The sequence below is a fragment of the Felis catus genome, chromosome E3 (genome assembly GCF_018350175.1).
Source record: "Felis catus isolate Fca126 chromosome E3, F.catus_Fca126_mat1.0, whole genome shotgun sequence".
NCBI classification, from domain to species: domain Eukaryota; kingdom Metazoa; phylum Chordata; class Mammalia; order Carnivora; family Felidae; genus Felis; species Felis catus.
In genome coordinates, this window is record NC_058383.1 from 28,641,477 (window position 1) to 28,655,234 (window position 13,758).

General features: G+C 47.6%; 1 protein-coding gene and 1 long non-coding RNA gene across 2 annotated transcripts in view; one reads left to right on the forward strand and one right to left on the reverse strand.

The window, feature by feature from the left end:
* Positions 1-13,758, reverse strand: part of BMERB1 (bMERB domain containing 1) — a 120,306-nt gene that overhangs the window by 28,437 nt on the left and 78,111 nt on the right. The window lies entirely within an intron of this gene.
* LOC123382654 overlaps positions 1-13,758 on the forward strand; it is a 76,400-nt gene that overhangs the window by 8,514 nt on the left and 54,128 nt on the right. Inside the window, exon 2 of the long non-coding RNA XR_006591333.1 lies at positions 962-1,075. This is a non-coding gene — a long non-coding RNA (uncharacterized LOC123382654). The remainder of the gene's footprint in view (positions 1-961; positions 1,076-13,758) is intronic.

Consider the following 13,758-nt stretch of genomic DNA (forward strand, 5'->3'; position numbering starts at 1 on the left):
TGAAAAAATTACCAACAACATTGTTTAGTTTTATTGTAGCCCTGGAAGGATATTTCTGATCTTTTGTTACTATATAAATATGCTTTTATTTATTTTTATTTTTTAAATTTGTTTATTTATTTTGAGAGAGAGAGAGAGAGTGAGCAAGTGGAGGGGCAGAGAGAGAGAATCCCAGGCAGGCTCCCCACTAACAGCACAGAGCCCGATGCAGGGCTCGAACTCATGAGCCATGAAATCTTGACCTGAGCCAAAGTCAGATGCTTAACCGACTGAGCCACTCAGGCTCCCTGTGTTATATAAATGTGCTTTAAATACAGCCTCCCTGTAAAAATGGCAGACAGTATAGAAATAAAATTGTAGTTGTGTTTATTAATGACTTGGTGCTATATTGGTGCCAGGCTCTGGGCTAAGGATTTTACACAAACCATCGCAATTAACCCTCATAGCAACCCGCTTAGGTGGGGACTATTATTATCAGCCTGGTGAAGATGTTAGGAACTTGCTCAAGGTGACAGAGTAAGTGACAGGAACTTGAACTCAGGCAGCCTGATCTCTCCCCTGGGAATATGAAAGTTCCATCCCATATTGTGGTGTGAGCTCAAGGAAGACAGAGATCAGAGTAGTTGGTGGGGGATGGTTTTCTCAGCTTGAGGTGTCATAGAAGCACAGCCTTGATCTAAGGGAGAAGGGTACCAGGCATTCAGACAAACAGGGAAACTCACTCCATCACTTAACTGTAGAAAGAGGTGTGGTGACCTGAGTATGTGCCAGTGAAAAGTCCACCTGCATAGGACATATTGGTGGGTTCAGATTCTGAAGGACTACCATGGGAGCCATCTTAGATTCTAGAGTGTTAGCATGGCACGACAATGTGTCTACGAAAGCCAGTTTGGTAGACACGGTGGCCCATGTGTATACATCAAGAAGAAAGAGCACTCTCACTCTGAACTTTCTGTTTAAGGTGCTCAGGAGACTTCGTGGAAGATGGGCTGGTTCATGAATCTTCAGCAGCATTGACAAGCTACAGCCCACAGGCCAAATCCGGTCCAGTGTCCGCTTTGGTACGTCTCACAAGGTAAGAATGGTTTTTACATTTTTAAATAGTTAGAAGAACATTAAAAGAAGAATAAAATTTCCGGACACATGAAAATTATATGAAACTCAAAGATCAGTGTCTATAAATAATGTTTTACGGGAACACAGCCATGCTTGTCCATTCATGCGTTGTCAGCGGCTGCTGTCGCTATAATTGCAGGGCTGAGTAATTGGGACAGAGACTGTATTCTGTATGGCCCGCCGAAGTCTCAAAGTTTTCCTGGCTGGCTCTCTGTAGAGAATGTTGTGGGGTCCTGATCTTCAGAAAGAACCAGGCGTTAATCAGAGTCTAATCCAGTTGCTGAGGCTGGAAGAGCCCTCACCTTATGCGGATGAAGAAACCAGTGCCCAGTGAGGGGAATACTGATCACTTATGCACTGACTTGCTGATTTGTCTAATAAATCAATCATCCAGAAGACATTTATTAAGAGCCTACTGTGCGCCAGGCTTCCTGACTCAATTTTCACTTCCACAAGGCACCACGAATCCAGGCCAGCCACCAAGGGTTCTCCTGCTTTCACTCAGAGTCCAGTCCGCTCTCTCCTCCGTGCTCCAGTGGGGAATTGGTCTGTGCCCAACACATAGACAGTTGGCCAACAGATTGCCTGCAGGCACCAGCTAATGCGATCTGGCGGTTTCTACAACTGCACTTGTCCTGAGTGTCCTTTGTCTCTTTAAAGGAGATAGAAAGTTTTGCGATTTCATTTCTTATTTTGTGCTTATCCCTCAATCTCTTGCCAAGACAGAGCCTAGACTGAGACATGTAAGTTGTCCCCTGGATGGCTCAGCAAGCCAGGAATAGAAGAGGGGTTCTGGCTCTGGGTTTCCCTATTCCCAGCCCTGAGGCCCTCAGCTGAGTGACTCCCCAAGAATTAAAGACGTGGATGAAGATTAAGCTCCAAACTGGTGAGGGTGGGAGGGAAGAACAAGAAAGAGGAGGGGTGCCTGGATGGCTCATTCGATTAAGCGTCCAACTTTGGCTGAGGTCACGATCTCACAGTTCCTGGGTTCGGGCCCCGCGTCGGGCTCTGTGCTAACAGCTCAGAGCCTGGAGCCTGCTTTGGATTCTGGGTCTCCCTCTCTCTCTGTTCCTCCCCCACTCAGGCTCTGTTCTCTCTGTCTCTTGAAAATGAATAAATGTTTAAAAATTTTAAAAAAGGAGAAGAAAGAGGAGAAGGAGGGAGAGACGGAGGAAGGAGAAGAGAAGGGAAGAGAGAAAAGGAATCACCATAAATGCCCAATAATAGCACATTAGTTCCATGTATAATTTTCTACCTCTACGAGGACCAATTCTATAACCATTACAAGTTATTGCCGGCCAGCCGGCAAGGTTTGCTAGAGAGGACGCCTTGAGAAAATACAGCCAACAGAGAATAGATGAGGTAAGACACTAAGGGGTTAGGGTTTCCAGATTTAGCAAGGAAAAAAGCACCCTATTACATTTGATTTTCAGATAAATATCGAACAGTTTTTAGTATAAGATGCCACCACGCAGTATTTGGAATTTACCTGCTCTAAAAAAAAATGATCTGTTGCTTATCTGAAATTCAGGTCTACCTCGGTGTCTCGTGTTTTCTCTGGTTATCCCACAAAAAGATGGGAGGCCCGAGTTTCAGTATCAGCCTTGTTGTCTAAGCCCAGGGAACGGGGAGCCCATTCTGTGCTGGGAGAGGAGGGAAGTCTTCTGTAGGCTGCAGGGGTCACAATAACCATGGTATCTCCTACACTTACCCCTCCCCACTGCCACTGGAGAGCCCTCTGCTGACAGGTTTCCAGCAATGTAGGACTTTGAGAAGACAAGGATGGAAAGTCACAAGGAGAAATAACAAATAAGGCCCATGGACCGATGGGGCAAGAAAACTGAGGACGATTTGAGGAGGTGGGAGGAGGAAATTGGGGCCTTGACAACAGTTACACTCTTGAGTCTGCCGATTCCATTTCTAAGATTTCATCTAAAGAGATCGTTAAGGGTACCATAAAAATTTAGCGATGATGATGCAGAACGTAGCCTTGTTCGCAATAGCAAAACACTGGGCACAACCTCAGTGTCCACCAATAACAGCAGACTGCTTAAATTAGGGGACATATGCATAATGGAATTCATAACACAGGCATTAAGAATGCTGCTCAGGAGAGATGTGATTGATATCAGAGAATAAACCACATAAAAATGGTTAACCAATGTTAGGATCCAATTTTGCCAAGTACATAGGCATACCCTCCATTTGAAATGTGACAATGATCGTTCTGAAGGAAGTTTTATTTCTTTCATTTGCTTCTCTGTGTTTTAATTTTTTTTTTTTCACAATATGCACGTATTATCTGATACCACCGTGGATGGAAAAGACGCTTTGGTCTATGGTGTCTGGATGACTTTTAAAGCTTTTTGGTTTGGGTTTGAAATTGCCACGGGTCACCGCTTTCCTCAGAGGCAAACCCGGCCAGCCTTGGGTCACTGCAGCCACAGCAGAAGCCCGTCCGTGCCCCTATCTCTCTGACCTCATTTCTGGGCACGGAGCGCCCATTCCGGGCTAGCAGCCTACCTGCTGCAGCCGAGGCTCCCGTCAAGTCTTCCCCAGGTCAGAAGACCTTTGTCTCAGACTCCTTCCTAAGCAGCCTCCAAGGCAGCCTTCCTGATGCTCCCGGGCTGGGTTAGGTGCTCTTCATTCACACTGCCCATGCCCCATGTCCTACTACAGACCGTCCCCCTGACAACCACCTGGGCACTTGCGTTTCTCCCCAAATAGACCGTGTACCCTTTAAGGGACTTCGCCTCTTCCCTCTGTGATTCTAGCACATCGCCTGTGCCTGACGCATCACAGTAAACCTCTGCTGAAGAAAAGGCAGGCAGGCGGGCACAGAGGAGCTCCCACAGTCCTGGAGCTTTTATTAAAACAAGGCCTCGAGACTGCAAGTGCAGGTGGACAATTTTCAAATCCCGTGACAGAGACCTCATGAGGGCAACAGCATTTATCAAAGGCACTGAGTCACCCCCAGAGAAATCCAATTAAACATCCGTGTTTCAAGTGATTCTGCTCTGCATTCTGCTCTCAGTACAGTTTCTATTCTGAGCCCCCTCAGCGTTTGGGCCTTCCCGTGCCTTCCGTTCTCCGCCACCTGCTGAGTTCCTGGCCGTATCTGCTCTCCCAGACCTACCTTCCCCACTCCCACGGCCGTCGCTCATGCCGATGGAGTACTAGCAACAAGCCAGCCTTCACCTGAGCATTTACCCCGGTCAGGAACTGGAGCTGGCACGATCTCGTTCATCTGTAGGGCAGGTATTATCATTCTTAACTTTGTAGAAGGCTCAGAGAGGTTAAGCAACTCGTCTAAGTTCACACGGCTGACGAAGGGTGAAGGCAGGGTTTGAAAGAAAGCAGTCTGGCTCCAGAGCCCTAACTATTGCCACTCTAAGAAGGTGGCTAGAGAGGTGACCCAGATACACCGGGTTGTCCGCTCTGCCCCAGGACCCCCATCTTTTGCCCCATCCTTGCAGTCAGGAGACTCTTCAAATGCTTTCAACAATGTGGACTTTCTTGGGGGGAGGACTTTAGCGCCATCTCATAATTTCCATTTGCCAGCAAAACCACCTTGACATGTAAATGTTTTTTGAGACGGGCAATAGAAATTTCCCCCCAATCTTGTATAAAGTAGAAAACCATGTTTCTGTTACTCTGTCCCACCCAATGTCGGTAAAGGCTTGCTATGATAGATGCAACTTTCCAATAAATCCCCTGCTCCCTCCTTATGACCAGATTGCTGGCCCAAAGCCCCCTGTACAGGAATTCCAAAGCTCTCATTCCTTACTGAGCATCTAAGGACAGCAGGAAAAAAATCTTAGAAACAGTTTGCAAGCCCCAACCCAGGAAAGGCTCCCTCACCCCTCTCCCCACCCATCCCTGGTAGTCTGTGCATTAGACTGCACTTCACAGTCTGGCTTAGCTCTAGTCCTACCAAAACACCAAGCGCTTGGGTGACTCAGTCCGTTAAGTGTGACTTCCGCTCAGGGCATGATCTCACGGTCCGTGAGTTTAAGCCCGGCCATCAGGCTCTGTGCTGACAGCTCATAGCCTGGAGCCTGCTTCGGATTCTGTCTCCCTTTCTCTCTGCCCCTCCTCCACTGGCTCTCTGTCTCTCTCTCTTTCAAAAATGAATAAACATTAAAAAAAACCAACCAACACCAAGGATCCTTCTGGACCATGAACTATCCACAATCACCATTCGAATTTCCTGTTAGACTCACTACACCAGCAGAGAAGGATCTGTTTTTGATGATAAGTATATTAACATTTAAATCAACCTTCTGTTTATTCCGCACCAGTGATTAACGGCCTCCTTTGTAAGGAAGCAGAACCTTAGGGCTTGGCTGAACCACAAAGAAACAGCAAACGTCCTCTGCTGGATGTCCCAAAGGCAGGCAGAGTAGGGTTATAATTAGTGGTGCTGCTGGCGAGTATTTAATAGCTGGCTAGGAGCCGGGAGGACGTAGGAGCCTTGGTCTGTATCATTTGCCAATTTCCATGGTGTAAATAGTCCCGCCAGGGCAGATTTTGAGCTTCCAGCAGTTCAACAATGAACTGGCAAAGATTCCTGCAAGTTTACATCACTGGTTGGAATGAGCAGGTGGGCAAACTGGGGGAGTACCTCTTCACTATTCTTTAAATATTTATTCAACAACTATCTAGAAAGAGAAGCTGAGAACTGTGTAGGGAAAAGATTACCAGTGGTGATGATGATGGTGAGGGTGATGATGATGGTGATTTTAGCTATAATTTATTCAGAATTTACCACGTGCCAGGCATAAAGGACTCTGTACAGATTATCCCCATGAATCCATATAGAGTTATAACAACGCTGAGAGGTGGCTACTTATGTAATCATAAGCATCATACTTAGGTGATCATCGCTCATAACTGAAGATCCTGTGGCTCAGAGAGGTTAAGTGGCTCAACCAAAATCACACAGGTATTTACATGGTGGAGCCAGGGGGCACCTGGGTGGCTCCGTCAGTTGAACGTCTGACCGGCTCAGGTCATGATCATGTGGTTTGTGAGTTCGAGCCCTGAGTCAGGCTCTGTGCTGACAGCTTGGAGCCTGGAGGTTGCTTCGGATTCTGTGTCTTCCTCTCTCTGCTCCTGCCCCACTCACAGGCACTCTCTCTCTCTCTCTCTCAAAAATAAATAAACATTAAAAAAAATTTTTTTTTTAAATGTTGGAGCCAGGTGTTAATCTGAGTGGTCTGACTCAGGTGCTCACATTAAGACAGAAAGGAGCCTCTCCTTTATTCCTCCAAGAATTTTAACTCTGACACCAGTTCAACATAACCCCCTTAAAGACAAAAAACCAAAATCCTGCAGATGGCAGGATCTACTTAGAAAGTTGCCTAGAGGCCATCTATTGTTATTCACACCAGGGCCCTTGGAATGTGTTGGGGGGGGCAAGGGGGGGTGGCTTGCTCCTTTACTGGAGGAGAATTGCAATTTGGGGTTGCTCAGTATCCAAACTTCAAATTTGGGAGAACCATTCAGTATGTCAGTTTTCATCAGAGAAGTTACAACAGGGAGCTCCCCCTCCCTGCCCTCACGTTCCCAGACTCCACCAACCAGAAGATCCTGCCAAGACCACTAAGCAAATGGCACAGCGGTGAAAGCGTGGCGAGGCGGGACCTGTAATGTCCAGCAGCGATGACCGTGGTGTCCTGATCAGATCAGACCTATGGCCAGCCTCCGGAGCTCTCTTGACTCCTAACCATTTTCCAAGCCTGTCCTTCAGACTCTCTCTTCAGTTCTCTGCGGCCCCCCACCGCACCCCACCCCACTGTCTGTCTTGCAGTCAATCTCTTTTCATTTTGCTTGAGTCAGGCAAAGTTGATTTCTGTTGCTTGCAGCCAAGGACCCCACCCGAAATAAGCTTCTCCCCCAAGGGGCTCCTGCCACCCCCAGGAATCCTCCCTCTGAGGGAAGTTCTGATGGGGACAGTTTTCTCCATCTTGTGTCACGTTAATGAGTCTCTACCACCTTCTATGGATTGATACCTGGCTAGCATGTCCCTTCATTCAGGACAGGAAGATGTCACCAAGAAGGTGTTAGAAAGGACTCATTTTAAGACAAGGGCTTCCTTTAGGTGCTTTGGGGGCCAGTTTGAAGGCAGTGGGCGTTTACTCTGAATTAGATATTGTCAGCAAGTGGGGGCGATCCTCTGATAAGTTATCTCAATCATTCCTCCCTATAAAGTGAGCAGAACACAGCAAACTGAAGCTGTGGTTGGCAAGGAAGCAGCAGTCAGTCACATGAGCCAAGACATGGAGACGTCTGGTCGTTCGTGAGCTTTACACAGTGTTCGCGCCTTATTCACTTTCAGACACCCTCATGAAGTTGTTTTACTTTTGTTCCGATCTATCACGGTCTCAGAATGGCCTTGTCTGCTGTTGGTGATCTGCACAAGTGTTTACATCCAGGGGCACCTGGGTGGCTCAGTCGGTGGAGCGTCCGACTCTTGGTTTCGGCTCAGGTCACGATCTTGTAGTTCGTGAGTTTGAGCCCCGCGTCGGGCTCTGGGCTGACAGCGTGGAGCCTGCTTATGATCCTCTTTCACCCTCTCTTTCTGCCACTTCCCTGCTCGCTTGCCTTCTCTCTCTCTCTCTCTCTCTCTCTCTCTCTCAAAATAAATAAAATAAACGTGAAAAAAATTGTGTTAAAAAAAAAGAAGTGTTTACACCTAATAGGAGAACACTTTGGCCTAGCTCTGAGTACCGAGCGAGCTCCTGGCTGCCAGGGGCTGCTTTTCTCTTCCTCACAGCAGAAGAATTAATTTATATACTTCCTATCTCCCCATAAGTAATTACGAAGCCCTTGGCTCTAGGGACCAGTCCTACCTATTTTCATCTTCCCGACGGTGCCTGGCCTGGTGCCTTGCACACAGAACGTGCTGTGGGAATGCTCCCCGAACTAAATCATGAGCTCTCAGGGACCTGGCACTATGGTTATGATTCTGCTTGATGAATATGCAGAAAATATGCAGAAGCATATTTGCAAAATTTAAAAACGTGACTCATACAACTAGGGAAGAAACACTTGTCAAAAATTTATTTCACTCATTAACTAGGGAACCGGGAAGATGGCAGAGCTCATTGTCAGAGCAGTGAGAGACTGGATTCATAGGTACTTAAAAAAAATTTTTTTTTGATGTGTATTAATTTTTGACCGCAAAAGAGAAAGAGTGTGAACAGGGGAGGGACAGAGAGAGAGGGAGACACAGAATCCGAAGCAGGCTCAGGCTCTGAGTTGTCAGTACAGAGCCCAATGTGGGGCTTGAACCCACACACCGTGAGACCATGACCTGAGCTGAAATCGGATGCTTAACCAACTGAGCCACCCAGGGGACCCCAGATAATTCTCCTTTTAATGTATTGTCAGGTTAGTAGTAGCCTAACGCTGTGTCATAACGCCTATGGCATTCACCTCAGTTCATCTAGTTACATTAGACCTTTTATCATCTCACATCATCACAAGAAGAAAAGTGAGTACAGGACAAGAAGATACTTTGAAAGAGAGACCACATATTATTATAACTGTTCTGTTTTATTATTAGCTACCATCGTTAACCTCTTACTGTGCCTAATTAACAAGTTAAACTTTATCATAGGTATGCGCGTCTAAGAAAACACAGTATAGGGGTGCCTGGGTGGCTCAACTGGTTAAGTGTCTGACTCTTGATCTCGACTCAGGCCATGATCTCATGGTTCCTGAGTTGGAGCCCCATGTCGCGCTCTGCATTGACAGTGTGGAGCCTGCTTGGGATTCTCTCTCTCTCCCTCTCTTTGCCCCTCCTGTGTGTGCACTGTCTCTCTCAAAATAAATAAATAAAGTTAAAAAAAAAAAAAGGAAAAGAAAAAACACAGTATATGTAGAATTTAGTACCAGCCATGATTTCAAGCATCTACCTGTGTATGTGTTTGGGGGGGGGGGGTCTTGGAGTAACCCTGCAAATAAGGGAGAATTATTATATATTATATACATAATATATAATATAGTACATATAATATATTGGATATATTGTATATATATGTTTGGGGTTTGTCCCTGATTCCTGGCACAGAGCTTGGTGGAATTCCACCCTTGCTGGAATTTCTGGAGGAAAAGGAATATCTTTTGTTGTTCATAATGATCCCCTCGGGCACAAACACCTGAGTTTATGCCAATGAGACGATCAGAGTGTGACCCCTGGATAGCTTCATGTGGGGGCCGATCACCAAAAAGACCAAACATGTGATTAGAAGGTAGGAACTTTCAGTCCCACAGCCCACCTCTGATTAGAGGAAGGGGAATGCAGTCTGTGTTATTAAAAATGCTTGAACTTCCGGGTTGGTAGGCTCACCTGGGCTGGGAAGGAAGTGTGCCCCGAAAGGGCAAGGGAGCCCTGTGTCACCCCACCATCCCTACTCTTGTGTCCTCCACATCTTTTCCATTTGGCTGTTCCTTCCTAATAAACCAGCAAACACAAGCAAAATGCTTTCCTAAATTTTATGAATCAATCTAGCAAATTACCCAATCTGGGGGAGCAGGAAGGAAACCCCAAGTTTGGACTTGGCTGGACAGAAGCGTAGCTGGCCCAGGACTCGTGATAAGAGTCTGAAGTGAGGCAAGTCTTGTTGGAATAAGCCCTTTCTTTAGCTTATGGGATCGCACCGTAGCTCCAAGGTAGATAGTGTCAAAATTGAATTAAATCGTTGGATACCCAGTTGGGGGTCACAGAATCAGATAATTAGTATGGAAAAATGACACGCATTTGGTCAAACACACCAAATACTCAACAAGAGAAGGTAAGCAATTTGCCCAAGATCACACAGCCAGTGGGCCACTCAGCTGGGATCCCAGCTCTTACACAAATAAAGCTCTTGCCCTTCAAGCACTCCATATGCTTTCTCCAGCTTTGCTGACTACCTCACATCCTCCAGCAAAGGCAATATTCATATGCCTCTTGCAGGAAAGAAGGCTCAGTATGGCTAAGTCAGTGTTTCCTAAACACCTGTCTATCACCATGGCAATGACTGCCCGGACTCATGTGTGCTCCACTCTTATTCAGTATTTTTCTTACCATCGATTCATTTTTTATATGAAAAAAAATTTTTTTAATGCCTATTTATTTTGAGAGAGAGCGTGCGCAAAGGCACGCAAGTAGGGGAGGGGCAGAGGGAGAGAAAGAATCCCAAGCAGGCTCCACACTCAGCGCAGGGCTGGACACAGGTCTCGATCTCACAACTGTGAGATCACAACCTGAGCCAAGATCAAGAGTCAGATGCTAGGGGCGCCTGGGTGGCTCAGTCAGTTGAGCCTCTGACTTCAGCTCAGGTCATTATCTTGTGGTTCGTGAGTTCGGGCTCTGTGCTGACATCTGGGAGCCTGGAGCGTGCTTCAGATTCTATGTCTCCCTCTCTCTCTCTCTCTGTCCCTCCCTGCTCGGGCTCTGTCTCTCTCTCAAAAATAAACAAACATAAAAAAAAAAAAAAAAGAGTCGGGGCTCCTGGGTGGCTCAGTCAGTTGGGCAACTGACTTCACTGGGGTCATGATCTGCCAGATTGTGAGTTCGAGCCCCATGTCAGGCTCTGTGCAGACAGCTCAGAGCCTGGAGCCTGCTTCTGATTCTGTGTCTCCCTCTCTCTCTCTCTGCCCCTCTCCCGCTCACATTCTGTCTCTCTCCTTCAAAAATAAACATATTAAAAAATTAAAAAAATAAGAAGAGTCAGATGCTCAACCAACTGAGCCATCCAGGCGCCCCTATAAGAAAACTTTTTAACATAAAACGTTTTACAGCACCAGAGATAGAGAACCAGTATTTTTCCTTAAAAGATATGAAAATAAATTCTTAATGAATGTTCCCCAGCTACCACCTAAAATCATCCCAGAGTGTAGCCCACTTTGGGAAACACTGGACCAACTGAGTCGCCTGAGGTCACACAGCCTAGATCTCAACCCGGGTCCCAGCTGCAAGTCCAGAGCTGGTTCAGCCACAAGCAGAACCCCCCTGCCCCTGACCACGCCCTGTTTCTCATTAACTGTGCCAGCACAGCAAGAGGAGAGGAACTCTTGAAGTTTCTCAAGATGGCTCAATGTGACCAAAGGGGAGAGCAGACAGAGTGATGGCAGACGACAGATGGCCGGAGGGCTGACTCCTCCAGGCAGTTAATGATGCCCTGGGCAAGTCTCCCTGAAATTAATCAGAGCGCATCAGGGACTGAGACACACATCGAAACTGTGCCAGCGGCACATGGAGTTTCCCCCCAGAATGCGAAAGGCCAGCCGTAGAGGGCCTAAGGGCACCCGGAGACAGGGAACAACACTAGATAATCACCTGGGGGCGGGAGGGCGCTGAGCTCCCTTTTCATGACCTGGGACAGCTCGCCAAACTCCAGTGGGGAAAAGGTGAAGCCAGCACGCCAGTTCATTCAGGCGTTTTCGCAAGTGTTGCTTTCAAACCGAAATTTAGATCTCACTTTATAGACGGACAATTTTTGTCTTGGGCCAACCTCTAGCTCCACAACTCCCTCACGGAATCACAGAAAGGCTGTGGTGAGCATTCTCACGGCTAATACGTAGGCGCCACTTAAGGGGGCTGGGCTCTACCCCGAGTTCTTTCCACGCGTGTATGCATCTCTTTCTCATTCCAGCACTGTGAGGTGTGAATTTGTACCGCACCAGATTCACACAACAGGGACCCGAGGCTTAGCGTTTGTGCAGTTAGTCAGTGTAAGGCTGGGGGCGAATTTCTGCACCACCCAGCTCTACAATCCACCTTTATCGTATCACATTCTAATCCCCAAATCCCTCTGCAGTTCAGTGAAGAAGCCCAGAAACTCACTAATCTTCCAACTCTCGGCTGGCTCGCTTGATCTCTTCTAAAAAATAAAAACAAAGAGGGAGACCGTGTGTTGGTTTTCAGAGGTCAAAAACAGGTGGGTAACGGAGCGAGCTGAAAGCGATCGTCGCTGAGTGATTATAAATTCGGCCTTTGGTTATAAGCTTCTAGAAAGCTAATCGCTGTGATGTTCTGGACAACTACAGCACCAGGTTCAATTAAAGCCTTAATCAGCGTATTTTGATAACAGACACGATGGTGAAGACAACAGATGGCACTGGGATTTTCGCACACCACGGGAGACCACGCACATACATTTCATTCTGATCCCGATCACGATTCTAAGCAACTGGAGAGAGAGGTACCTCTCGCCATGCCAGGAGCCATGCTAATGCGGGGTAGATTTTATATGTTGAGGCTGAGACCAATTTTCATCAAGAAAACATTGTGAAAAGAAAGTAAGAAGATGAGTCAGCTGTAAGCAGCTGACGGCCACCAGAGTTCTGTCTGCTTCACCCAGGGGAGAGGTGAGGGGCTGTTTGTGCAGTGGGAGGTGGAGGCGAGGAGAATTACCCTGACTTCTTTTTTTTGTTTGTTTTTAAGTTTCTTTATTCTGAGAGAGACAGAGAGTGAGTGGGGAAGGGGCAGAGAGGGAGGGGGAGAGAGAATCCCAAGCAGGCTCCATGCCGTCAGCGCAGAGCCCGATGTGGGGCTTGAATTCACGAGCCGTGAGATCACGACCTGAGCTGGAACCAAGAGTTGGACGCTCAACCAACTGAGCCACCCAGGCGTCCCGTCCTGGCTGCTTTTAAAACTTGTAATGGCTGCACTGTGCCTCGGGTCAATTAAACCAGACTCCAGGGTAAGACCCAGGCATCAGCATTTTCTCTAAACCTTTCCAGGTGATTCCCATGTGATTCACTGCCTCCAGCCTCCGGCTGCTTCTTGTGTAAAGGCTCTGGATGTAGACCCGTCTGGGCTCCATCATGGAAGCCGAACCATCCTGAATTATGGGGCAAGGGATGCACTGTAGCAATTAGTCCTTCCACAATTGTGGGAAGAGCTGGGGACGGGAAGGTCTGGGAGGGGTTGCTGAAGGCCAGAGGGGTCACCGGCCAGCCCAGCTGGCAGATTAAGGATGCAGAGGGAAGGCAGGTGGAGGGGTCTATGGGAGGCTGTTGCCTTGTCTGCCAAGCTTCTAGAAGACACAGGGCCACTGTTGGTCAGCAGGGCCAGCAGCTGGGATGACAAGCTGGATGGGAAGTAGGGGAGAGTGAGGATAAGCTGGAGCTTCTGTGGCCTTCTCTATCTGATTACCTCCTCATCCACATGGCGGCCCTCCATGAGCAAACGCTGCGCTCCCCTTCTTCCTCTCAGATCTCCCACCTTTAACCTGGAACCAGACAAGGAAAAGGATTCTGGGAAATGGAGCTCTCAGCACAGCTGACAGAACATCCCAGCACGGACTAGAGGGAAGAGAGATCTCCTCCAGCTCCCTTGATGCAAGATAGTTTAGTAAAGGTGTAAAATGTGGGGAGAAAGGTTGGCACCTTAACTGCCAGGATCCAGATTTATTTGGGGGAAGAAGGAGTTTTTGCTCAGAATCATACCTTGACAAACCCCTAGGGTAGTGTTTCCGAGCCCAAGCATCGTTTGTGCCCTGGCTTCTGGGAAACAGATGAAACTGTACACGACAGGGAGGGGAAGTTGACTTCCTCAGAACTGAGAGGTTTGAGATAGGGAACAGCAAGCGAGGTGGTGAGTCTGGGTCCCGAGCATGCAGAAAGGCCGAGAAAAAGGAACCGCTT